At 36.5% G+C, this 12,193-nt stretch overlaps 2 long non-coding RNA genes across 2 annotated transcripts in view; both read right to left on the bottom strand.

Annotated features, from left to right (window-relative positions):
• LOC137488078 (uncharacterized) overlaps window positions 1-11,828 on the bottom strand; it is a 28,653-nt gene extending 16,825 nt beyond the window's left edge. Inside the window, exon 1 of the long non-coding RNA XR_012393261.1 lies at window positions 11,769-11,828. This is a non-coding gene — a long non-coding RNA (uncharacterized lncRNA). The remainder of the gene's footprint in view (window positions 1-11,768) is intronic.
• LOC137488077 (uncharacterized) lies at window positions 7,982-9,732 on the bottom strand. The gene is made up of 2 exons (XR_011006974.2): window positions 9,644-9,732; window positions 7,982-9,546 (listed from the first exon to the last, which is right to left on the bottom strand). It is a non-coding gene; the product is annotated as an uncharacterized lncRNA (long non-coding RNA).
• Window positions 11,829-12,193: the final 365 nt, after the last annotated feature.

Raw genomic sequence — 12,193 nt, 5'->3', positions numbered from 1 at the left:
ATTGTTTGTTATAATTGATCAGCATTAAATGACTACAGGTTTTGAAATCCACACAAAAGAGAGAGTGCCCAAACTTTTGCATAACCTATTTTTTTAAGTTTCAATTTAATTTTTACACATCTCAATACAGCTACACTATGGATTTCTGTCTAAAAAATACATTATCTAGCTTTCTCTGGAAATCAAATGGCATTTCACTGTGATCTCTTATAAAGAAAGAGCACATTATTATGCAGCCACAGAGGGGTGCCCAAATTTGTGCATACGATTGTATATATTTAAAGCTGAAGTATGTAGTAAGATAGCAGATTGAAACACTAGAATGAGCCAAAAATGCTAATGCAAAAATATGTCTGTCTGTCTAATAACTTTTGTATGTAGTTAGATAGTAAGCAGAGACATAAAAAATGTTATATGCGTTCTTTTAACGTTCTCTTTTCATAATTTGCTGTTTTTGATGCAAAACTGTTGCTATTATGAATGGAAAATGTACACAAACATTGCTGTCACAACATTCATTGCAACTTCAGGCACATTCAATAATGAGACTTATTTGCATGGAAATGTGTGTTTGCACTGAAAGCAATGTAATAAACTTTTCTAACGCTCGGTGCTCAAGATAATACTGCTAATTCACATATTTCCCTTTCATATTCTAATTTTATGATGTTATTGAATTTTTTTCATCTATTTTCATGGACTAACACTTTAAAAATAAAGCAAAAAAGATGTATAAACAAACAATCTTAATCAACTGTATTATGTTTATTAGGTAAATAAAAATGTTTACCATGCTATAATGTAGGTAATGTTTGCTAAGACACGTTTTCTATTAAGCCTTATATTTGAACAGAAATGTATTTATGTATACTGAAAGCAATTAATTGATAATACTTATTCACATATACTGTACATATATTATCCATTTACATTTTAATTTAATTCTTGCAGATGTTATTAAATCTTTATCCCTCAGTTTTACCATAAACAATAGGTGTCTTTTATTATTCCTTTTATATTTATATTATTTTATTTGACAACATTTATTTATTACTACTACTACAACTACTACTACTAATAATAATAATAATAATAAGTTATTATAAATAATATTTTAATAAAAGTGCTTACATTTAAATATTTACATTTTGCAAAATTCATAAATGCACTCACCGGCCACTTTATTAGATACACCTTACTAGTACCGGGTTGGACTCCCTTTTGCCTTCAGAATAACCTTAATCCTTAGTGGCAGCGATTCAACAAGGTACTGGAAATATTCCACTGAGATTTTGGTCCATATTGATATGATTCACACAGTTGCTGCAGATTTGTCAGCTGCACATCCATGATGCGATCTTTCACCACATCCCAAAAGTGCTCTATTGGATTTATATCTGGTGACTGTGGAGGCCAATTGAGTACAGTGAACTTATTGTCATGTTCAAGAAACCAGTCTGAGATGATTCGCGCTTTATGACATGGCGGGTTATCCTGCTGGAAGTAGCCATCTGAGGATGGGTACACAGTTGTCATTAAGGGATGGACATGGTCAGCAACAATACTCAAGTAGGCTGTGGTGCTGACACAATGCTCAATTGATACTAATGGGCCCAAAGTGTGCCAAGATAATATTCACCACACCATTACACAACCAACACCAGCCTGAAACATTTATACAAGGCATGATGGATCCATGCTTTCATATTGTTGATGCTAATTTGCTAAATTCTGACCTTACCGTTCCAATGTCCCAGCAGAAATTGAGACGGGCAATGCTTTTTCAATCATCTATTGTAGAATTTTGGTTAGCATGTGTGGATTGTAGCCTCAGTTTCCTGTTCTTAGCTGACAGGAGTAGCACCCGGTGTAGTCTTCTGCTGCATTAAGCCCATTCGCCTCAAGGTTGGACTTGTGTGCTCAGACATGCTCCTCTGCATACCTCAGTTGTAACAAGTGGTTACTTGAGTTACTGTTGCCTTCCTATCAGATGCTGCCAGTCTAGCCGTTCTCATCGGACCTCCGGCATCAACAAGGCATTTGCACACAAAGAACTGCCGCTCACTGGATATGTGAACTGCAGCACATTCTCTTGACCATGTCTACATACCAGGTGTACCTAATAAAGTGGCCGATAAGTGTACTTAGTAATACAAATAAAAAGTTGCATGCAGGGTAATTACAACTCCTTTTCAGCATAAAGCAATTCTTTCCCAACCTTGATAATGCTTATTTCCATAAATGCATTCTCAAACCTGCAACATCTGTCGCTAAAGAGGACAACATTGCTTATGAAAAAAAAGACTCTTGAAACAGGAGCTTTATATCCTGCAAAAACGGAATATACTGAGACTGTAAATAGGGACAGGAAATAAAGGGAGGGAAGGAAAAAGTGAAGAAGAGAGAGAGAGAAAATCAGAGGGAGCATTAAAATACTTGCATGAATAATGCAGAAGGAATTTTCACACTGCTTTTAATGCCTTGCAGGGACTTGTGTTTCAACTACAATCAGCACCAGTCTGGCAGGTAGGATACACGACTTTGATATATTACCTTTCTATAACACGGAAAAGAACGAAAAATCAGCTCCCTAGGCAGACACAAGTTTCCTGTGCACATGGCAAATCTCCACACCAGCAACCACAGATCAAACAACAAGCTTATTAAAAATCAATCCAATAAAACTTATACTTCCCCTGATTTGATCTTAATGCTCTCTTTGATGGTATGTGTGTTTTAAACGGGATCAATGATTGACTGATAACTTATTCATCAGCTGTCAGTCAGATTTACTGTAGTGTTGTTTATTCATAGGCTAGCAATATGTTTCTCTGTGGGATGCATGAATTACATAAGCTTGTCTGTGTATTCAATTATATCACACAAGGACAAAAGAAAAACACAACCAAATAAATTGTGGAATCAAAAGCATTCAGAGCTGACCAAAGACTCCGTTACAAGAGGTAAACAAGGAAAAAAAACTGAACAGACTGCTAACTTTCTTTTTACACTCTCTTGGTAATACTGTGCATGTTCTGAAAGGTCAAATGGTGAATGTTTCTTAGAAATGATGTATGTCTGGTCAACAAATAACTAATCCAACAAAGCCACATTGGATATATGTGCCTCAAACTCAATTTTTTTAAAACCGCAAAAATTTACTTCATTAGACCGCATTTTCTAATAACTAGGTAAGTCAATAACTTCTGTTCCTTTTCACACTAATGATATTTACAAGGAAATACAGTATCAACAAAAAAATATAGTGTTGGAGGAAGATACGTTTGAAAGTTATAATTATACATTTCTATATTAAGTTACTCCCCCAAAAAAGTAAACAAGTGCGTTACTTAGTTATGTTGAAGTCCATCTATTAGCCCACTGACGAAACTAAGGGCCTACTCACACTATGCCATCCGTACCGTGCCCAGGCCCATTTCCCGGATCGTTTGAGAAGTGTGAGTGCGCTGAATCGGGCTCAAGCACGGTTCACTTGGCCTGCCCTGGCCCGGTTGGAAGAGGTGTGCCTGAGCCCGGTTCACTTGGGCTTTGGCGCGGTACGCTTGTGTATGAGTGCAAAACGCGCCAAAGCCCAAAACTGAAAGCGAGACGTGACTTTTAAGGCACTGTTTCATATGGACTTATTAATAATTCTTACTGTTCAGTGAACACAAACTGCCGTAGTTTATTAAAGACGCAAACCCCTCACTGCACGACAGCTGCGCGCCTTCAGCAGACCTTCTCATTCCTGCAGCACAAGAGCTTTATGATTGTGTATGAGCGCCAAAAGTGGCAGATCTGTTCGGCGAAATATCTGACTGCCTGTCCCCGCATCCCTAAGGACTGTTTGGCGAAATATTTGACGGCATATCAAACGACTGAAACGATATAACTAGAGAAATCTCCACTGTGCTGCTGAGTGAGAGAGTGCTTCTCACTAAACAGCACAGCATCGATGACGAAGCCCGTTTGTGGTGTGAGCGCGGGCCGTCGGGGGAGACGGGAGGGGGGACAAGCGTGCTTTGGCCTGGTTCGAGGCAACTGTACCTAGTGTGAGTACGGCCTAATAGCATGGTTAAAGGTTAAAGTCATGTAGGCCTTTTCTAGTGCTTGTTAGTTATTTATTAGAATTTATTTATATTTGTTTTTCACCTCCAATTTTAAGTGACTGTCAAATTTAGACTCTATTTAATTGTTAGAATGGATCACATTCATCATTTATGGCTCAATTTAGAGTTTTGGTTTATATCTGATTCCTTACTCTTCAGGGACTTAATGTCGCACAGAGTTGTCACGCCCTGGAATTTGCATACATTCTCACGAACAGGATCTCGACATTCTGAAGTTAATCACAGGCAGTGGTGGAAAGAGTACTGAAAAATCATACTTAAGTAAAAGTAGCATTATTCGTCTAAAGTTGTAGTACAAGTAGAGTAAAAGTATCTGTTGTAAATATTACTCAAAATAGGAGTAAAGACCTTTCAAAAGTATTTATGAGTAGTGAGTATTACGCTGTAAGAAGCTGTGTTTACAGTACATGTAATATGTACATGTGTGTGTAAATGTAACATTCTGTAGTGCATCGAGTTATTAGGTACACAATGTCACATTAACACATGTTAATATTAGGTTTACCCCCCTTTGAATTATTTTCCCCTTTTTTAAATATTTCCCAAATGATGTTTAACAGAGCAAAGGAATTTTCACAGTATGTCTGATAATATTTTTTCTTCTGGAGAAAGTCTTATTTGGCTTATTTTGGGTAGATTAAAAGCAGTTTTGAATTTTTCAAAAGCTATTTTATGGTCAAAATTATTAGCCTCTTTTTTAAGCTATGTTTTTTTTCAATTGTCTACAGGATAAACCATCGTTATACAATAACTTGCCTAATTACTATAACTTGCCTGGTTAACCTAATTAACATAGTAAAGCCTTTAAATGTCACTTTAAGCGTTATAGAAGTGTCTTGAAAAATATCTAGTAATATATTAGTTACTGTCATCATAGCAAAGGTAAAATAAATCAGGTATTAGAAATGCATTATTAAAACTATTATGTTTAGAAATGTGTTCAAAAAACTTCTCTCCGTTAAACAGAAATTGGGGTAAAAAAATAAACTGGGCTAATAATTCAGGAGGGCTAATAATTCTGACTTCAACTGTATGTCTATGATTTGTAATCGGTAGGGCCAGACGGAATCTGTGGACGTGCTATTTCTGCGGAGAATTTTGGTAAAAATCTGCAGATTTCTGCGGAATTATTTTGGGAGTATCCAGTGGAGTATCATAACTAAAACCTTAATATATTAAATAAAAGGTAATAAATTACTAAATAAAAACTGAACAAATTCAGATTTACACATTTACTCAAGTAAATAAACAGAATTAATGATGGGCTAAAAATCTGCCAAAAATCTGTGGAATTCTGCGCGCGCAGATTCCGTGTGGGCCTAGTAGTTGTATATGTTTGCCTCATTTTTCATTGCCTCATAGTTGGGATTAAAACCATGTCGCCTTTTCTCTTGTGTTTTCTTTTGAAAACAATATTGGTTGGGTTTAGATTCAGTGGTTCGCTTGGTGATCTGAACAACAAACCCTGCATTCTCATGTACCAGAATCTGAAGCATAACAAAACAATCCCTAAGGAACGTATTTTAAATTAGCAAAATCTACACAGCGCCCTCTAGTGGATTTGTAATCTGAAACGAAATATAGCCTGAGGCATGTATTTCCAAAGAGCTTAGAGTGACTTAAATTTAGAGTTACTTAAATTGTTTCTATATGGAGGTTAAACAAGATATTAATGTAAACAAATCTTTCAGCATACAGTCATTTTGATATAAGTGCATCTTTATAAAAAAGCACAGAATGTGATGCTGAAAAGTGCAGAATACAGTTTTTGTCCTAAACATTAGCCCTGCTTACTCTACACAAAGGACTTATAATAATTTGAAATATTATTAAAGGGATAGCCAAAAAGTATAATACCTTACCATTTATTTTCCCTCTCCTGTGGTTTATATGTAGTTTTTATCTTCTGTTTAACCCAAAAGAAGATATTTTGAAAAATGCTGCTTGATGATACCTATTGATTTCCATTGTAGGGAAAAATACTGTGGAACCACCAGCATTCTTCAAATTAACTTATTTTGTACTCAACAGAAGAAAGAAACTCAAATAGGCTTTGAGCAATTGAATGGGGAGTACATGATTGCTTTCATTTTCAGGTGAACTATCCCTTTAATGTGTATATTTTTGCTTTATCAGATGCTCTGACAGACACATGTGTTCCTGACAGATCCGCAAGTTTACACTTACTATTTAATGTGTTTGAGATCTGGTGTTTTCATCAGCGAATTATTTACATTTCACTGGTGTATTCTCCATCTGTAAGTGTCAAAAAGCCATAAACATATTTTCAATTTGCTTTCATGTGTGCCTGAGCCGTCTGTGTGCGTTTCTGTTAAACTTCATAAACCTCAGTAAAGAGCACAGCCATGGGGAAGTAGTTGCAACAAAATTTACATTTTGCTAATATTTCTGACGTTGTACAATAAATTTGCATATCATATATATATATATATATATATATATATATATATATATATATATATATATATATATATATATATATATATATATATATATATTAATTATCTGTAATAATTTACAGAGAATGTAAATTTGTAAATTTACAAAAAAATAAGTATTTTGTAATATGTAAATTTATAAAAATAAGTATTTTGTAATGCATTGCATTAAATTACATGTAAGGTGTGGTCCACAGTGTATTATTAAGGCTTGAAGATGCATAGCAATGTGTGCTTATGCTTCATTTGCAGAAAAATCACGTTCCATATATCTCATTTTGATTATATGCTGCTTCTCAGCTAACATGAAAACGACTGTCATATTTCCTAGTTATTTTGAAAGGCAGAGGCTCTGATTGGTCAGCTAACCTAATTTGCTGTGATTCACGGATCAGTTCCACGTCATCAAGAAACGACACGCCTCTACAAGCATGTGCTTTTGCCCTGTGTAAACAGTCAGTGAGAGTAGCTGTTAGATTAGACAGAAAATGAAGAGCACACAGCTGAACCGCACACCTGCTCTCTAAAATACAATCCGACAAGTGTCCTTTACATATATTTAGGTTATAAACATGTGTAAGCACCATGAAATGTTATAAAAAATCTTTTGCGAGTTTGTTATTTGAGATGTAGAACGCACTGAAAGCAGATGCAAAGAGAGACACTGCAGTGCTACTGAAGACTGTGAGTGTTTACAGCGGTTTGACTGATAAATATGAATTAATAGCTAAGTTTTTAGCGACCTCGCAACAACATACCATTAGCGCTAGAAACTGTGCATCAAATTGATCAGTTTTAACAAATAAAAATACTTAGCTTCATCTGTTAGAGGAGTTTTAACCAAATCCTGCACTGAACTAAGATTCTTGAAGCTGTCCTTTGTCAAATGCTAGAGCTATATCTTTTAATTATAATTCTCTGGAATAATTTAAATTAAATTCTTAGCACTTCTGTCCTTTGGATGCCCAAAACCAGAAAAAGAACAAGCTCTGTGGAAATAGCAGCGTATGGTAAACACGCGTAACTTGAAGCATTTGTGATCTCACTACACAGCAAAATATGGGGACCCAAAACAACTCTATGGGTGTTAATTTCAACACTTTGAAAGTGTCTCATGGGGTCCACTCAAAACAAAGTTAAATCAACACTTTCAAAAGGGTTGGCACATTGACACCGAAGTAAGGGTTAATTTTAACTCTGGGCAGAGTTAAAAAATTTAACTATATTTAACACCCCCTGGTGTAATATATTGTTATTTTATTCAACTCTCTTGAGTGTAAATATGGTAAAAAGGTCAAATAGACTGTAAATTACAAAAGAAAAAACATTTTATTTGAAAACATTCACCACTTCAACAATTCATTCAGTTTTTAAAATGCAACAATGTCAAATATGCTTTAAATGTTTTATTAGTACAGACAGTATCAACAAAATATGTATGACCAGTGCTCAAAAAGGCTGTTTCAGGCCCCGTTTACACTAATGCGTTTTAGTTTGAAAACGCATAAGTTTTGCTACGGTTACGCCATCCGTCCACACTACGCCGGAGTTCTCGAGCGCCGAAAACGGAGCGTTTCGAAAACGATGGAGAGGCCGTTTTCATTCTAAAACGCTGCAGCTCCGTCTCAGTGTGGATGGGGAAAGACGGAGATATCTGAAAACGGAGGCGGGGCTGCAGACATTCGCCTCTCTGATTGGGGCTTTTCCTCAATATTAAGTAGCCTAACACACAGTTCAGTCCTGAATCTTCTCCGTGTAAGTTCAGACTTCGCAAGTTTGATCAAGGCTGCATCTCTTCTTCTCAGTTTGATATGGAAAACATACCGAGGACACGCGTCAATCTTCACAGGGAACAGTGTACTTTATAACTTCATTCACATCACCTTGGCTACGTTGTTTCACTTTCTCAACAATAAAATGTAAACTTGATATAAGGAACTGCCTATTTTTATTTTAATATTAACAAGTCATCTTCACTGTGTGCATATTTATAACAAAACGAGCCGATAACAACTGCCTCCTTTCAATTTCAGTGAAAATACGAAACACACCCTCTCTTTTGCTGAATATCAGTTTTAATAATCGATAATGGCCATTATAAAAGTATAACATACAATAAGTTTATACATTATAGGAAATAAAGGCAAGCGATCAGTCAATATACAGAATGTAGGCTACGTGCTTACATTAATCATTAACTTATCTTTGCGCTCAGCCAAAACACGTTACCTGAGAACAAGTAATAGATTCCAGTGACCAAAGTCAGGGAATATGTCGTTAGATAAAGACAACAAGATGAATGAAATATCACGTTTAATAAATATAGTGAGATTAGATCCAGCGGGAGATGCTTGATGAGAAGTCCGACTAGCAGAGCTCTCATCTGGGTAGATGGGCTCCAGCGATTGCCAAAGTGTGTGTGTGTGGTCACGTGATGTGCGTTTTCAGCGTTTTGGTGTGGACGGAGAGCAGTTCAGAAACGCTGGGTAAAACGCGAGTGTGGACGCGGATCGTTTTCATTCTAAAACGCCGTTTTAAAACTAATACGCACTAGTGTAAACGGGGCCTCAGTCCTTTGGTCCAAACTTGATGTGTTATCAGAGCAATTTGAAAGTTCAATATAGCGTCACTCATAGTTTACTTCTGAACGCATAGTTTTCTTCTGAAATTACATTTTAAACAACTTGGCTTGCAAATCTTTCACTTCTGGTGTTTCCTTGGTCCTCCATATCAAACAGAGCAGTTTAAATGAAGGTATAAATGCTGTAAACTTGTGTGAAAACAAACTGGAGCTAGGAAATCTCATCAAGCATGTCCTGTGAATGAAGTGCTTCCCAGCCACAGGATGACCTTTTTATCCATGACGATGTAGCAGCTGCTGATCGCTCGTCTGGTGGTTCCTGATGCATGGATATAGGGTGATGCTCATCTAAGAATTCTTCAAGACTCCAGCATGACTAAGAAAAATGTTTGAAAACAAATTGCAATCAAATTCTATGATATATTTAAAAGAACATTTAAAGTAAATAAAACATTCAAGAAATCTAAACTCACCTTTTGAAAATCTTCATGATGATCCACAACTTGACTCTCCCAGCTGGTTGAGGTGACAGGATATGGAAAAGTAGAAAAAACACATACATCACTGTTGGATCTCCAAAAACAATTAGGTTAACCACTATGACTAGAACTGGAAAAACAGGCAGCTGTCTGTCCAGAATCCTGAATTTAACACAACACTTGGAGCAAAATTTAGAGGAGCTTAAAATCTTTTATATCATTTAGTGATGCTGATTTCCCCAAAATATTGGCCACAGTGTAAAAAATATTCATAAACTTCATAAACAACAGTTTTCTGTAAGCGTGTGCGTGCATGCGTGTGTGTGCGTGCGTGTTTCTTTACCAGATTCAACTTTTTAGGCCCTTTCAGGTCCAGTATTGAGGCCACCTTTACTGGAGTCTAGCAGATGTTTCAGGTCCAAATATAACCTAAAATATTAGGATAAGCAGAAGAGGAAAAGTGCAAAGTAAAGAGCAAAACATTATTTAAGTAACAGTTCACCCACAATACAAAACTTATCACCTTCATGTCATTCATTATTCTTTAATGCTCTAATACCCTCTCAGCTTATTGTGAAACAAATACAGAACTTTATCAAACATACCTTCATTATTATCACCACATATGACCAAGAAGGTGTGCTTGGTCATTTCACCAACTCTGGAAATACACCATCCGTCTCTAATCAGCCACCGTCACAGGGTCTTTTGTTATTGTATAGAGAACTGTGGCTGTTAAAAAAAACAACAACACATTAGTATCAAACACATATGCATAACCTTCAGATAAAAGGAGAGATGAACATCACAAAGTATGCCTCACACTTTTTCAGATATCTTTTGATTCAGATGTTGATTATTGATAATAAATCTACAAATCAAACCTGTATCATCATTAGGCTGCTCAAATATGAATCAGTTGATTAATTTTACAGACAGGTGGCTGTTTACAACGCACTAAATTGTCTTTAATAAAAAGGAAATGTTGTGTACAGTACATGCTAAGTTTAGCCTATAGTTTTAAGCACAATATCATGCGGGAGAAAAAGCTTGACTAAGATGTTCCTGACTACAGAAATAGCCTAACTTACTAACGTCAGACATCCCGAGTTGGGAAAAGTAATTTTCGGGGGATACAGAGTTGATTTGCGGGAGGTAGCGGGAGAAATGAGTACCTAAAGAACAATGGGATAAGTTGCGCGCGACGTACCTAAAGAGCGGTGGGGGTGACTTGCGCGCGACGTACCTGAAGAGCTGGGAGGGATGCGGTGGAGAGGGGTGTGCAAAGTGTTTAATGACCGGGCGGGAGACGCGCGATTTCCGGGAGATTATCATTCATTTGCGGGCATCTGGGCATCTGGGAGTATCTGTGCATTTGCGGGATAACGTTAATGTTAGTCCCACAACTTCCGGGAGACTTCTGTAACCTTAAAAGTCTGAGAAAGTGCAAACGCGGTCATTTAAAGACATTAATGTTAACATTCCGACTTTAATGGTTGTAAACGCTTAATATAATTCAAACGTACGTTATCACGCGAGTCTATCAACTAACGGTATATGGACGGCCACGAATGAACCAGTTTAAAAGGGCCGCGGTGTTTAAAACAACCAAATTAACGTACACGAATAACAAACAATCATATGTTTTAGTCAGGAAGCCTTTTACAAGTAAGCATATGTTCATTTACTCACCAGAAATGTTTTAGAAACTCTCCAGAGCTTAACCGTCCTGTGTTGCCGTTAGCATCTGGGCAGAGTAGGCTAAGGTTAGGCTGCTCCGGGAATTCCCTCGCTAGTTTGCTTCGAATTAAAGGAGAAGTGTCGATTTTATTTTACAGATGGGTAACAACGCACAAAATGGCATTAAGCGTGACAGAAATGTGTTGAACATGTACATTTGATGTTTTTATGCACTATGTATGCGTGAGCATATATAAAACATTCTTGAAAAGAAGTGAATAGTAATGCAGTTAAGCTAGATACACAATCGACCATGAATGAACCGCAGAAGATTAAAATTGTCACTCCATTCTAAAGTTATTAACTTAACATTATGTTTACAACTGTATTTCCTTAGAGAAAGTCAGTAAAATACCAACATTTAGGTAGTTTGACTCACCAGTTGCTGTTCTAAACCTCAGATGGAAAATGGCGTCTGGAAAATTCTTCAGTGACGGGCTGCATGAATTCCCGGATGTTGGAAATAACACCACCAAGTGTAGAAAAGATAACTCCTTGATTTCGCACTGAATAAAATCAATTCTAACTCTTATTATATTCATTTGTCAAAATCTAACTCTTTAACGTCAACACTTTACTCTGAAATGCTTCAACACCGAGAATTTAACTCAGATGAATTTGCTGTGTAGCCTGGATGTTTATTTATTTTTTATTTTTTTGTAGTCCCTGAATTCGTTCGCTGTAGGCTTTATTGAAGCCAATGTCTCCCTTTGCATTGAACTTTGAGCGCATTACATTCAGAGGTGTTTTATATGTTCACACAGCTACATTACACATCAACTAAACTTTAAAATGTGATACTGT

This window comes from Danio rerio, chromosome 17, assembly GCF_049306965.1.
Source record: "Danio rerio strain Tuebingen ecotype United States chromosome 17, GRCz12tu, whole genome shotgun sequence".
Classification (NCBI taxonomy): domain Eukaryota; kingdom Metazoa; phylum Chordata; class Actinopteri; order Cypriniformes; family Danionidae; genus Danio; species Danio rerio.
The sequence above is the reverse complement of the archived record's forward strand: the minus strand, read 5'-3'. Positions and strand labels throughout refer to the sequence as shown.